This window comes from Hylobates moloch, unplaced genomic scaffold, assembly GCF_009828535.3.
Source record: "Hylobates moloch isolate HMO894 unplaced genomic scaffold, HMol_V3 SCAFFOLD_2, whole genome shotgun sequence".
Classification (NCBI taxonomy): Eukaryota; Metazoa; Chordata; class Mammalia; order Primates; family Hylobatidae; genus Hylobates; species Hylobates moloch.
Window position 1 is genome coordinate 153,271,973 of NW_026652277.1, and position 12,543 is coordinate 153,284,515.

The window sequence follows — 12,543 nt, forward strand, 5'->3', positions numbered from 1 at the left end:
CAGTGGGAGTTTATGGAGGCCAGCTTTTCCATTCTTACTGACATCGCCACACCTTACAAACTACATCTCTATGTCTTGTGCTTCCCTAAATCCTGTGAGGAAGCAACGAGAAAGATTACTAATCCAACGCGTACCAAACTGAGCTGTTGAACTTTCCATTCTAAACCTACTCTCCTAGATTTCTATCTTGCTGTAAGCCACCACAATCCTCCCAGTGTTTTAGTAAGAACAATAGAGTATCCTAAATGCATCTTATACCAAAGCATATCCATTCTCTCTTTTTAACTTCCTCAGATGGGCCCTTTACCAGTCCTCTGACTCCAGTTTGACTCTTAAATTCTCCACACTGCTATCAGAATGACCTGACTAAAAATGTAAATCGGATAATGGCACTCTCCTGCTGAAAATTTTTGAAAGGCAATCTGTAAGAGAAAATGATTACTTTGCCTAGGATACAAGATGCTCCATCTCTCTGACTAGTTTCATCTCTCGTTAGCTTCTTGTTCCAATTTTATGCAATGTTGAATCATGTGTACCATGCAGTTTTATGCAACATTGAATTATGTGTACCATGAAAAACAATCCATAGCCTTTCACGCCCCGTCCTTACACATATTGTCCTGTCTTCCTGAAAATTCCTCCTTTTACACTCCTGCATGTCACAGCCAAATGTCTATCCTTTGAATCTTAAGCAGGTTGACTGACTCCTTCAAACACTCCTACTCCCTATTAGACTTCGGATACTCATTCTATATGTTAGACTTTGGATACTCATTCTATAGTTTCACAGTTTACTTTGTATTTTCTCTATCCCCAGCATCTACCACAGTGTCTATGAAATAGTTGGCATTTCATGAACATTTGTTGAGTGAATAATGGATAACATATATTGAGCTCCTTCTAGGAGGTATGCATTGTAGGTGTTTTATGTACTTTCCATCTGTCCTCACAACTGCATTTAAGTACCTGCTTTTCCATAGGGTAGTTATAACTCTGACTGCTCATTCTTAGTAGGGTGTGAGTTTCAGAATACAATCCCCAGACTAGAGGATTTGTAACCCTGTTATCATCTCTTGCTTCTCTCTTTACAGTAGCATGCAGAGGTGCTGTGGAGTGGGGGAGGTCAGGGAATATTTCATGGCAGAAGTGACATTTAAGTAAAGATCAAAATAATGTGTAGAGTTGTCCAGGTTAGGAAGGGTTTCCAGGTAGAAGAAGGTGGCGTATAGTGTTCACTACAAGAAAGTTTGGTATAATACAAGAACTGGAAGAAAAAAAAAAAGTTCAAGTTTGCTAACTAAAAGGTAGAGAATGAGACTAGGGGCTTTTGGAGGAAACAAAACAAGAGAGTTAAACAAGCTGTGAAGAGACCCAGACAGTATTGGTCAATGCAATACCATTGTAGAATTATTTGGAGTGAAATTTTCAAATTTTAATATCATAAAGATATCTCTGGCTGCAGGGTGGAGAACAGACAGGAAGGAAGCAAATCTTGATCCGGGAATACTATTTAAGATGCCGTTGCCGTAAGCCATGTAAGAGACAAAGGTGGTGTGGTCAAGGCTAAGAAAAATCAGAATGGAGAGAAATGGACCAATTTGAGAAATTTTTAGGAGGTAAAAATATCAGGACTTAGTGATTGATTGGATGGAAGAGTGAATGATAAGAAATAATAAAAAACGATGACCAGCTGTTTTGCCTTCCCCTTGGCAAGTAAAGAGGTGGCAAGCATGAAAGGAGAGTGAGGAAATAAATATGTTGGGTCTAATGGGAGCCAGGTTTCTCACTGACAGAGAAGGAAGTTACAAATTGAGAGAGGAAGAATTCCACAGTGACCTTTGTGGTGATGTTGGATTGGAATTGAATATGTCAGTGTGAACTCATAGTTTTCAATATATACATAAACATATGTAAAAATAAATATAGAGGAAAGTATGTCTGTATATGTGTGTGCGTATCTAGCTATTATGCTCTTCCTAGCTCTATCTGCTGAAGGGGTTTTGGAGTAATGGTATGCTAGAAGCAATGAGCACATGTGCCTAGATCTTGGTTTCTGAACAGTATTATTCACTAAAAGTAACTGGGTCCCTTGGAGAAATGGTTGATTTTAGAACAGGAGCCTGGAAAATCTTGTTGCACCAGAAGTTAAGGAAGTTAATACAGAATGAAGAAACATATCAAAAGGTCACAGAAGCCAGCTTGAAGGAGCCACCATTGGCCACATCTGGGTCAATCTGAGCACCAATATAATGTTAATGAATTATAGTCCGCTAAATAAAATAGGAATATTTGAGCCCATACTAAAATGAATAAATGATTTTTTTTGAAAAATCAGGATAAAGAAAAGATCTTCCTTACATAAAAATGCCAACTAAATGTAATGAATGTAGACAGTGTTATATGTAGAAACATCATTATTTGGCAGTCATGATAGTAACAGTTGATTCAGACTAGAATCATCAGTGTATGCTAAAACTAGAGGGTGAGAGTATTAAGAGACATATAATATTTATATAGTCTCAAAGTATCTCTCCAGCAAATACTTACTAATTACACAGAGAAAAATTAGAAACTTGACAGTGTAGAAATCTGGCACTGGTGAGCGAAGTTACCATCAGCAGTCATGAGACAAATCAGCATCATGTATCTCCTGGTTAGAAGCACTTAGAACACACTTCTGTGACATTCCTGCCAAAAATGTGTAATCCGAATCAATCATGAGGAAAAAAATCAGACAACCCAAATGTCCCAAATTGAGGACATTCTACAAAATAATAGACCTGTACTCTTCAAAGATCAAGGTCATGAAAGACAAAGGAACAACTAAAGAACTTTTTTAGATTGAAGGAGGATTAAGATACATGACAATTAAGTGGAATACATGATTCTGAATTGAATCCTTTTGCTATAAAGATATTATTGGGACAACTAACAATTTGAATGGGGTCTCTGGATTAGATGGTGGTATTTTAACAGTATTAATTTCCTGATTTTGATGACTATAGTGACATACGTATTTTTGGTTTTAGAAAATACGTATTGAAGTATTAAAGGTGATGAGGCTTCATATCTGCAACCTATTCAAATGGTTCAGGAAAAATATACATAAATACTGTAAATAAATATAAACGTAAATAATATACATAAAGAAAATGATAAAGCAAATGTTAACAGGGAATTTGGGTGAAAGCAGAAGTTCTTTATACTATTCTTGCAATTTTTCTTTAAGTTTATAATTATTTTAAAACTATAAAAGAAGTTTGAAAGGTGCCGAGGTTTCTGGCTCAGGTAACTGAGTGGAGAATGGCTAATCAGTTAACAACAGAAAGTCAGGAAGAGCAAGCATGGAGGAAAAGGTGTTTAGTTTCAATGGGATGTATGGAGTGGGATGTTCAGCAGGCAGTTGAGTATATACTAAACATATTAATGAGCCCCATTCAAACTGAATAAAGCAGATATGTTGCTTTAGCTCTCATTACTCAAGAGTGCAAGACCAAGGGCACTCTGCTATCCTAGGAGAGGCAAACAATTAAGAGTGGTAGTATGGTAATAATTATAAAAATTGCTGAGTATCCATGAATATACATATATGTGTATATATATTTATACATATATGTGTGTATATATATAGATATGTATGTATATGTATGTGTGTGTATATATGTATATATGTATATATATAGATATGTATGTATATAAATTGAACCATTTAGGAATAAAATAGATTTAGGGTATTCGACACATTTAATACATAATGAATAGTGAATTTGTTGAATAATATAATACATAAATGTGACTGATATGCAAAATATTTAAACCCCTGTACAGGATGTGCATTTACCAATCAGAACAGATGTTGGCTTTACTGCTTGTATTAGTTTGCTGTATTAGTTTGCTTGTATTAGTTTGCTGGGGCAGCCATAACAAAGTACCCCAGAAATTTATTTTCTCACAATTCTGGAGGCTAGAAGACTGAGATAAAGATGTCTGCAGGGTTGGTTTCTTTTAAGGACTCTCTTGTTGGCTTGTAGATGGTTGTTTTCTCCCTGTGTCTTCACCTGGACTTCCCTCTGTACCTTCCCGTATCTTAATCTCTTCTTATAAGGACAGAGTCATATTGGATTAGGGCTCACCCTAATGACCTCCTTTTAACTTAATTACCTCTTTAGAGACTTTGTCTTCAAATACAGGCACATTCTGAGGTACTTTAAGGTTGGAACTTCAACATATGCATTTGGAACTGGGGCATAACTGAGTCCATAACACTATTGGAGAGGGTTCTGGAGCCATAACAGATGGAATGAATGGGCCTTGTTTGGATTCTGATTTAAATAAACCAACTATAGAAAAACATGTTTTAGGCAGTCAGATTTTTTGTTATGGGCTAAATATTTAGAAGATATTAAGAAATGTTTATTAATTTCATTAGGTAAAATGGTGGTGTGGTTATTTAGAGTATGACTTACATGCACAGAACAGAATGATAAGATGTCCAGGATTTGCTTTAAAATATTCCAGATTTTTTTAAAAGGTGAGAGGAAATGACACACGTATATCTAAATTTTAATGGTTGTTGAAACTGGCTGGTAGGTACCTAGTATTTTATTATACTTTTTCCTTTGTGTGTTTGGAAATTTTTATAATAAGCAGGAAAAATAAAAGTAAGAATATACATATTATAGATAACTTGAAATACATAGAATCATGAAAAAAAGGAAAAAATACTCAATACCACTACCCAAGAGAATCTAAATTAACTTTTTTGACAAATTTCATTTCAGTCTGTTTTCCATGTGTATTTTAATTTTGGTCATGTGTGTGTAAAATATTTATTTCTGCTTACTTGAATGAACATTATATTGTAATTTCATTTCCATGCTATTATAGTAGTGCCCCCTTAACCATGGTTTTGCTTTCTGAGGTTTCACTCAACAAGCTTGGTTTGAAAATTTTTAGAGAGAAAACAAGAGATTACATTCACGTAGTAACTATCAATACAGTATATTGTTATAAATACTTTATATTGTTTTTAGTTATTGCTGTTAATCTCTTACTGGGCCTAATTTATAAATTAAACTTTATGAGAGGTGTGAAAGTTGATTATAGAAATTGGGTCATTCTTGTCATACCCAACTAAATCAGAGTGAAGGGCCCAGGGGAAAAAGCATTTGGGGAATATAGCATCTGCTCCAAGAATTAAATTTTCCACAAGCCCAGCTACTGAAACTGCCTGTTGTAATCTGAAATCAGTTTTATCTGATAGCTAATGAAATAACCTGCTGTGACACTAAGATTAGTTTTACCCACTGCCATCACTCACCAATCAGAGCTTGCCAGCTCCCCAAAAATGTTACCCATTGTTTCTTTCCAAAACAATGGGTAACATTTTTCCTTTTTATAAAACCTCCAACCTTCTCTTTGTTTTTCAGACATACTGAAGACCACCCATTCTGTGTGTTTGCCTGGAAATGCAATTCTCATTTCCCAAATAAAATTTTTGAAATGTAGAAATTTGACTCTGTATTTTATTTGACTTTCAGAAAGGCATACAAGTATAGTAAATACAGGCTTTGCTACTACCTGCAGTTTCAGACATCCACTGGGGATCTTGGAACATATCCCATGCAGATAAGAAGGAGATGCTGTATTTATCATCACTTAATCGTCACTGGAAATTCTAACTTTGTTAGTAATGTTCTTATGTGCACGTGGAAAAATTTCAAACAATCATTCAGATATTTATAATGTGGTAACCGAAAGTCAGCTGTGTTTTTAATCACTCATCAGTCTTCTATACATTCTTTCATACTTCCATTCATGCATATACTAAATATACTAAATTATAAAGATAACTTCTTACTATAGATTTTGTCCTGTCACCTTGTTTTTGTCCTTTATCAAGTATTATTATTCTAAAAGGCTTTTTATGTCAGTAACATACATCTACCCCATTCACTTTAATGGCTTTATGCTGTATCACTTCTAATCCAAAGTGTTTTTTAGCAATTATAGTAAAAGTGTCAAAAGGTGATATGGTGGATTTTAAAAAATAAGATACTTTTCTTATAAGTCTCTCATATTATTATTTATTCCTCAGCATTTTATAGATTTTTGGTGCTATTTTGAATGCATCCAATTCTGATTACATTTTCTAACTGGTGATTGCACATTTTCCTGCTTTTCCTCTTTCTAGGGCTCCTTTACTAGTTCATGCTTATCATCTTGACCTCTTGATGTTGGAATGTCCCAGAGGTACGTTCCTGGACTTCTCTATCTACATGTACTCACTCAACAATTTCTTACAGTTCTATAGTCCCACTGTCATGTAGACTACTCCCAAATATATCCCTTCTTCCCATTATTCTTCCTTGAACTTCAGACTCATAAATCTAACTGTATATTACATGTCTCCACTTAGATGTCCGACATATTCTCAAACTTAACTTTTTAACACTGAATTCCTCATCTGCCTCATCAAACAAACCCCACTTTCTCCATCTCAGGTAATGACAACTCCATTTTTCCAGTTACTCAAGCCAAACACCAAATACCTTGGAGTAACTGTTAAATCAAGCTTAGCCTAAAACTGCCTCCTTACATATTTTAAATTCAGCCTAAATGTTTCTTTGTACATCTTAAACTATAACAAGTAGAAGTGTAACCAGATGTAGCCTACACTTGGGCCAGTCACCAAGTTTTGGCCAATCAAATCTCGTCAACTATTCGAACTACGTTTAAATAAGGCAAACACAAAGCTGTAACCAATCCAGCTGGTTCTGTACCTCACTTCCATTTTCTGTGCTTCATTTTCCTTTTTCTTTCCATAAATCTTCTTCCATCACATGGCTGCGCTGGAGTCTCCGAGCCTACTCTGGCTGGGAAAGCTGCCTGATTTGCAAATCATTCACTGCTCAATTTAATTCCTTTAAATTTAATTCGGTTAAAGTTTTTCTTTTATCATAACCTTTGACCTTTCTCCTTTTCTTATACCCCATATCCAACCTATCAGATTAGTATAGGTTCGAACCCAAATCCTATGAAACAGAGGACATGGTTATAATTTTGAGGGAAGATTTTTTTTTTCTCTACCTGAACTTTAGCCCCTACAAACAAACTTCCTTGTTTCTCTTTGCTGCTGTAATCTTTTAAGGGTTCCACTTTTATGCAAACATCTTAGTTCTCACACTGAGCAAGGCCTTGAATCCTGTGCTTTGGGAGGCCATTGCATTCTAAGACTACGTTCCTGGCATCAGCAAATGCACCTGTAGTAAAAATGCCCTCAGCCCCTAACTTTCCACTCTTGTTTTAGTTATTTCTTCTCTTTGGCCCCCCAGGGAATTCAATGATGCAATTTAGTCAGCATTTCTAGCTGGTTTTCAGATTTTTTTTTTTCAGAGTATCTTTGTGACATATTGGGAAAAGAGGAATTCCTTCTCTCTCAACTGTTAATACATGTTGAAAGGAATTTTATGAGTAATAGTAATGGCTTTGTAATAGTGATCGTTACTCAAATTTAGCAGATGACTTACTGAAGTAATTAAACCTTCCTTATACCCTTTCTGTGGGTGGCATGCCACGAAAACTTGATCAACCTGTCTGTGTACAGGGGTTAGGTAGAACCCACTGAGCTTTCCATTGTGTATAAAGCTGTCTGTAGATTTGTTGTGTGTGTATAAATACCATTTTATTAGGAAAATGTTTTGGTTTAGGTCTCAGAAGGCCCCATGAAAAACAGGAACTGCTGCAGAGACCAAGGGGAAGAGTTAAAAAATAGTAATAATTTAAAAATCCATTTCAGCATATGATTAATTCAGTTGTCTAAAGCAATGAGCACTAGATGGCAGCATATCAATGTGTATCATTACCTGTGCCTGAAAGACCTCGTTTTAAGGGTGTGTAAGGTCTTATTGCTGTTTTACCATGCACCGGTTTGCTATCCTGAACTATTTACTGTACTGTTTAATCTGTTGCTTTGAACTTATAATAGTTGATGAGATGCATTTGACGCCAGGTTTGAAAATACAGTTTCTAGATTAATAAATATACAGGATGATGCCGGTACCACCAGTCTGTCTAGCAAAATATACAAGAATTCAGAGCCCTTTCCTGTCATTAAGGGCCACCCTCCAGAGAGAGGGTTATCTTATCTTTCATCTATGATAAGAGAGAGCTTATCTTTCATCTATGATAAGAGGTCTTCTGGTTGGACAAAAAGCACATTTTGGACACTTATTCCTGTCTTGAGTTTCAAACCTTTTGTGGCTGCTAATGTTTAACTTTTCATCTTACTATTCAAATAGCATCTCTTTACTAGATTGGAAACCACTTTCGTATCTCTTACCAAGTGTGAAAATAGGGGCCTCCCAAACCCTGTTGTGGGTAGTTACCAGGTCTTCTTCTCTAAAGGACTCAGGTCATGTATCTCTATCACAGATGAGAAGGGAATTTCCTTCTTATCACATTTGATTGTATAATTAGTATTTAAAATGTAAAAAAGAAAAAATGATATAACTTTAATGTATAATTTAACTGGATGGCTCCATTTTTCTCTTGTTAACTCAGATCATTTATAATTTTATTTCTTTTAAAATGTTTAGAATAAATTATTAAAGTATATGTTAATAATACAGGAGGGGGCTGGGCACAGTGGCTCATGCCTGTAATCTCAGCACTTTGGGAGGCTGAAGCGGGCAGATCACTTGAGGCCAGGAGTTCAAGACCAGCCCGGCCAACATGGTGAAACCCCGTCTCTACAAAAATACAAAAAGTTAGCTGGGCGTGGTGGTGTGCGTCTGTAATCCCAGCTACTCAGGAGGCTGAGGTGGGAGGATTGCTTGAACCCGGGAGGCAGAGGTTGCAGTGAGCCGAGATTGTGCCATTGCACTCTAGCCTGGGTGATGCAGCAAGACCCTGTCTCAAAATAATAATAATAATAATAATAATAATAATAATAATAATAATAAATAGATAAAGGGCTTACAAGGGAAAATTCCAAATCCCTGCTTCACCTATTCCTTGCCACAGTTCTGTTCCTGAGACCAAATTGTCTTAAATAGCTTCTGTTTTTGTTTCTTCTGGTGATTACCCATCTCTTACCGCTATTTCTTGATTCATCAGTTTTAAATATTGTCTTAATCTATTGTGGAGAGAGATGGGCAATGATTTAACTCATTAGCATTGCCTTCTACTATCCCTATCCATCTCTTCCCAATAAAGTCATGGAAAGATGCAGAGCAGTAATAATAGATAAGAGCACAGACTCGAGTCCTACTTGCACCACTTGCTGGCTGTATAATCTTAGGCAAGTTATTCAAGCTCTCTGAGCCTCTTTTTTTTCCTCATGTGTAAAATAGGGATAATAATAGTCAATTCCTTGGAGGACTATTGTGAGGATAAATATGTCAATAAATTTAAAGCACTAAACAAGTGTTACTATTACTACATTTAATTTCTCTTTGCATGTTTAAATAACATACTTGCCCCTTTGTTTTTGAGCCCTGTATATATTATCTCTTGATACCTCCCATCGTAAGAAGATATTGACAACTTTATTCTTCCCTTCACTCCCCCCTTCTTCTGCATCTTAATCTCACCTTTCTTATTTTCCATCTCTAACTGCTTTTCTATTCTCTGGGAGATTTTTTTAAACTTAATCTTCTAACCATATATTGAAAATTTTACTTTAGCAATAACACTTATAATATCTGAGAGTTATTATCTTAGAGTTATTATCTTATTTCTAATGTTTAATTTTATAGAATTTAAAGGCTCAGTATTTTCTTGACTATTGTGTTAGAGTTCAGTCAAAGAGCAAAAATGACCACAACCGTAATTTGGATAGGGAAAATAACTGTGAACTAAGTAAAGGATGTATTAACTACTAAGAGAGAACTCTAAAATATACTGAGGTAGTAGCTGCAAAAAGTACCTGCTACTCCTAGGATTGAGGAAAAATTGAATAAGGAAGGAACCTGGAATCTCCAGAGACAGAGATTCAGGCCTGAGTGGGCATGGTTGCCGCAGGAATGCCCCTGTGCTGCGGTGAGAAACACCGGAGGGCCCCTTGCATGCCTCACAAGAGGAAAAGAACACCAGAACAAAAGTCGCCTCTTGATCATGGCATATGATCCTTTGGATGTGCTGTTGAATTTGGTTTGCTCGTCTTTGGTTGAGGATTTTTGCATCTATGTTCAACAGGGATATGGGCCTTGTCATTTCTTTTCTTGTAATGTCCTTGTTTGGCTTTGATATCATGCTAATGCTAGCCTTGTAAATGAGTTTGCAAGTGTTCCCTCAGCTTCAATTTTTTGGAAGAGTTTGACAAGTGTTGCTGTTACAGTAATTACCAGTGAAGTGAAAGAGCTTTGCGCTTTTTGTTGTTGTTGTTGTTAGGAGGCTCTTGATTACCGATTCAATTTCCATACTCATTATTGGTCTTTCAGATTTTCTATTTCTTCATAATTCAGTCTAGGTAGGTTGTATGTTTCTAGGAATTCATCTCTGTCTTCCAGTTTATCCAATTTGTTGGCATTTAATTGTTCATAGTAGTCTCTTAGAATCCTTTGTATTTCTGTGGTGTTAGTTTTAATATCTCTTCTTTCGTTTACAATTTTATGTATCTGAGCCTTCTCACTTTTTTCCTCTGTTAAAGTCTTGTCAATTTTGTTTATATTTTCGAAAGATAAGCAACTCTGAGTTTCGTTAATAATTTCTATTTCTTTTCTAGTGTCTATTTTACTTGTTTCTGCTCTAATCTTTATTGTTTCCTAATTTCTAGTAATTTTGGGCTTAGTTTGTTCTTTTTCTAGTTTCTTGAGGTGTAAAGTCAGACTGCTTGAGATCTTTCTTTTTTCTAAATTATTTTTAAAGCAGGCATTTATCTCTATAAACTTCTCTCCTGAAACTGATTTTGCAGCATCTCATAAGTTTTGGTATGTTGTGTTTTCATTTTCATTTGTCTCAAGTTTTCTTAATTTCTTTTTTGATGTCTTCTTTGACCTATTGGTTGTTCAAGGGTTTGTTGTTAACCTAAATGTCTACTGACAGATGAATGGATAAAGAAAATGTGGTATATACATATGATGGAATATTACTCAGTCTTAAAAAAGAAGGAAATCCTGCCATTTGTGACATGGATAGACCTAGAGGGCATTATGCTGTGAAATAAGCCAGACACAGAAAGACAAATATGATCTCATTTATCTATGGAATTTAAAATAGTCAAACTCATAAAAGCAAAGATTAGAACAGTGGTTTCCAGGGACTGGGGGAAGGGGGAAGTGGGGAGGTGATGTTTAAAGAACATAAAGTTTCAGTTATGCAAAATAAATAAGTTCTGAAGAGCTACTGTGCAGCGTAGTGCCTATAGCTAAAAACACTGCATTATATACTACAAATTTGCTAAGGGGGTAGATCTTATGGTAAGTGTCCTTATAACAAAAAAAAAAAAGGAGTGGAGAGCAGAAGAAATTTTCCGAGGTGATGAATATATTTATGGCCTTGATGATGATGATGGTTTCACAAGTATATATTTATTCTCAGACTCACTGAGTTTTATACATTATATATGCATAGCTTTTTATATATCAGTCATACCTCAATAAAGTAGTTTGAAATAAAATTAAAAACACTCCCTCCACTTCTGACCTCGCAGTATCCAACCTTGCAGTTTCTTCTCCCAGTGACCTCTATTAACAGAGCCTACATGGAACCAGCCAGCAAAGACAAGTTCCACTGTCACAACTAGAGAAAAGAGGATGGGTTTGGAATTGAAAGGTAATAGATTATTAACTGGCATAACTATCTGTGAAAATATTCAATAAATAGACTGTTTCCTTCAAATCCTTGAATCATTTCAACTTTCTCTGTGGACTTTTTAATCTTGGTTTGTCTTTACTGGCCTCTCTTTAATTCTGGAGCCTTTAAAAAGTGTCCAGGGTTCCTTAGTTACTTGTTAAAAATAAGGGAATGAAAAGTCGATTGATTGTGGGCTGGGCTTGTCCATTGATCAACTTTCCTTTAGGGTGTTTGGATGGGAAACAAACATACTGACTACCCGGCTTTTGTCCATAACATGCAGTTTCTGTAGAGAAGAATCTTCCTGCTTTTTGCTAGAGTGGTAAATCCTGGGTTCCCACTTCTTGGGGTAAGGGAGTTGGGGGGCAATTTTAACGAACACTAATTTTCAATTAATACCTTCATTTTCTACTATATGTTTCCAATTGGTGTTTTCTGAGCTTCTCTGTATTTCTGCAAGGCCAATTTACTCAGCTTCCGTAGAAACCATTTGCATTAATTTCTTGTGGCTACATGTAACATATTGCCACAAACTTAGCAGCCTTTGGAACAATAGAAATGTATTCTTTCACAGGTCTGGAGGCCAGAAGTCAAAAAAATCAAGGTGTCAGCAGCCTAGAGTTTTTGACTTCTGGCCTCCACACCTGTGCAGCCCTCCCTTCAGAGACTCTGCAGGGAATATGTTCCTTGCCTTGACCAGCTTTTGGCAGCCGTTGACATTCCTCAGCTGGCAGCTGTGTCACTCCA

At 36.0% G+C, this 12,543-nt stretch overlaps 1 long non-coding RNA gene across 6 annotated transcripts in view; it reads left to right on the forward strand.

Annotated features, from left to right (window-relative positions):
• LOC116810182 (uncharacterized) overlaps positions 1–12,543 on the forward strand; it is a 302,975-nt gene that overhangs the window by 656 nt on the left and 289,776 nt on the right. The window lies entirely within an intron of this gene.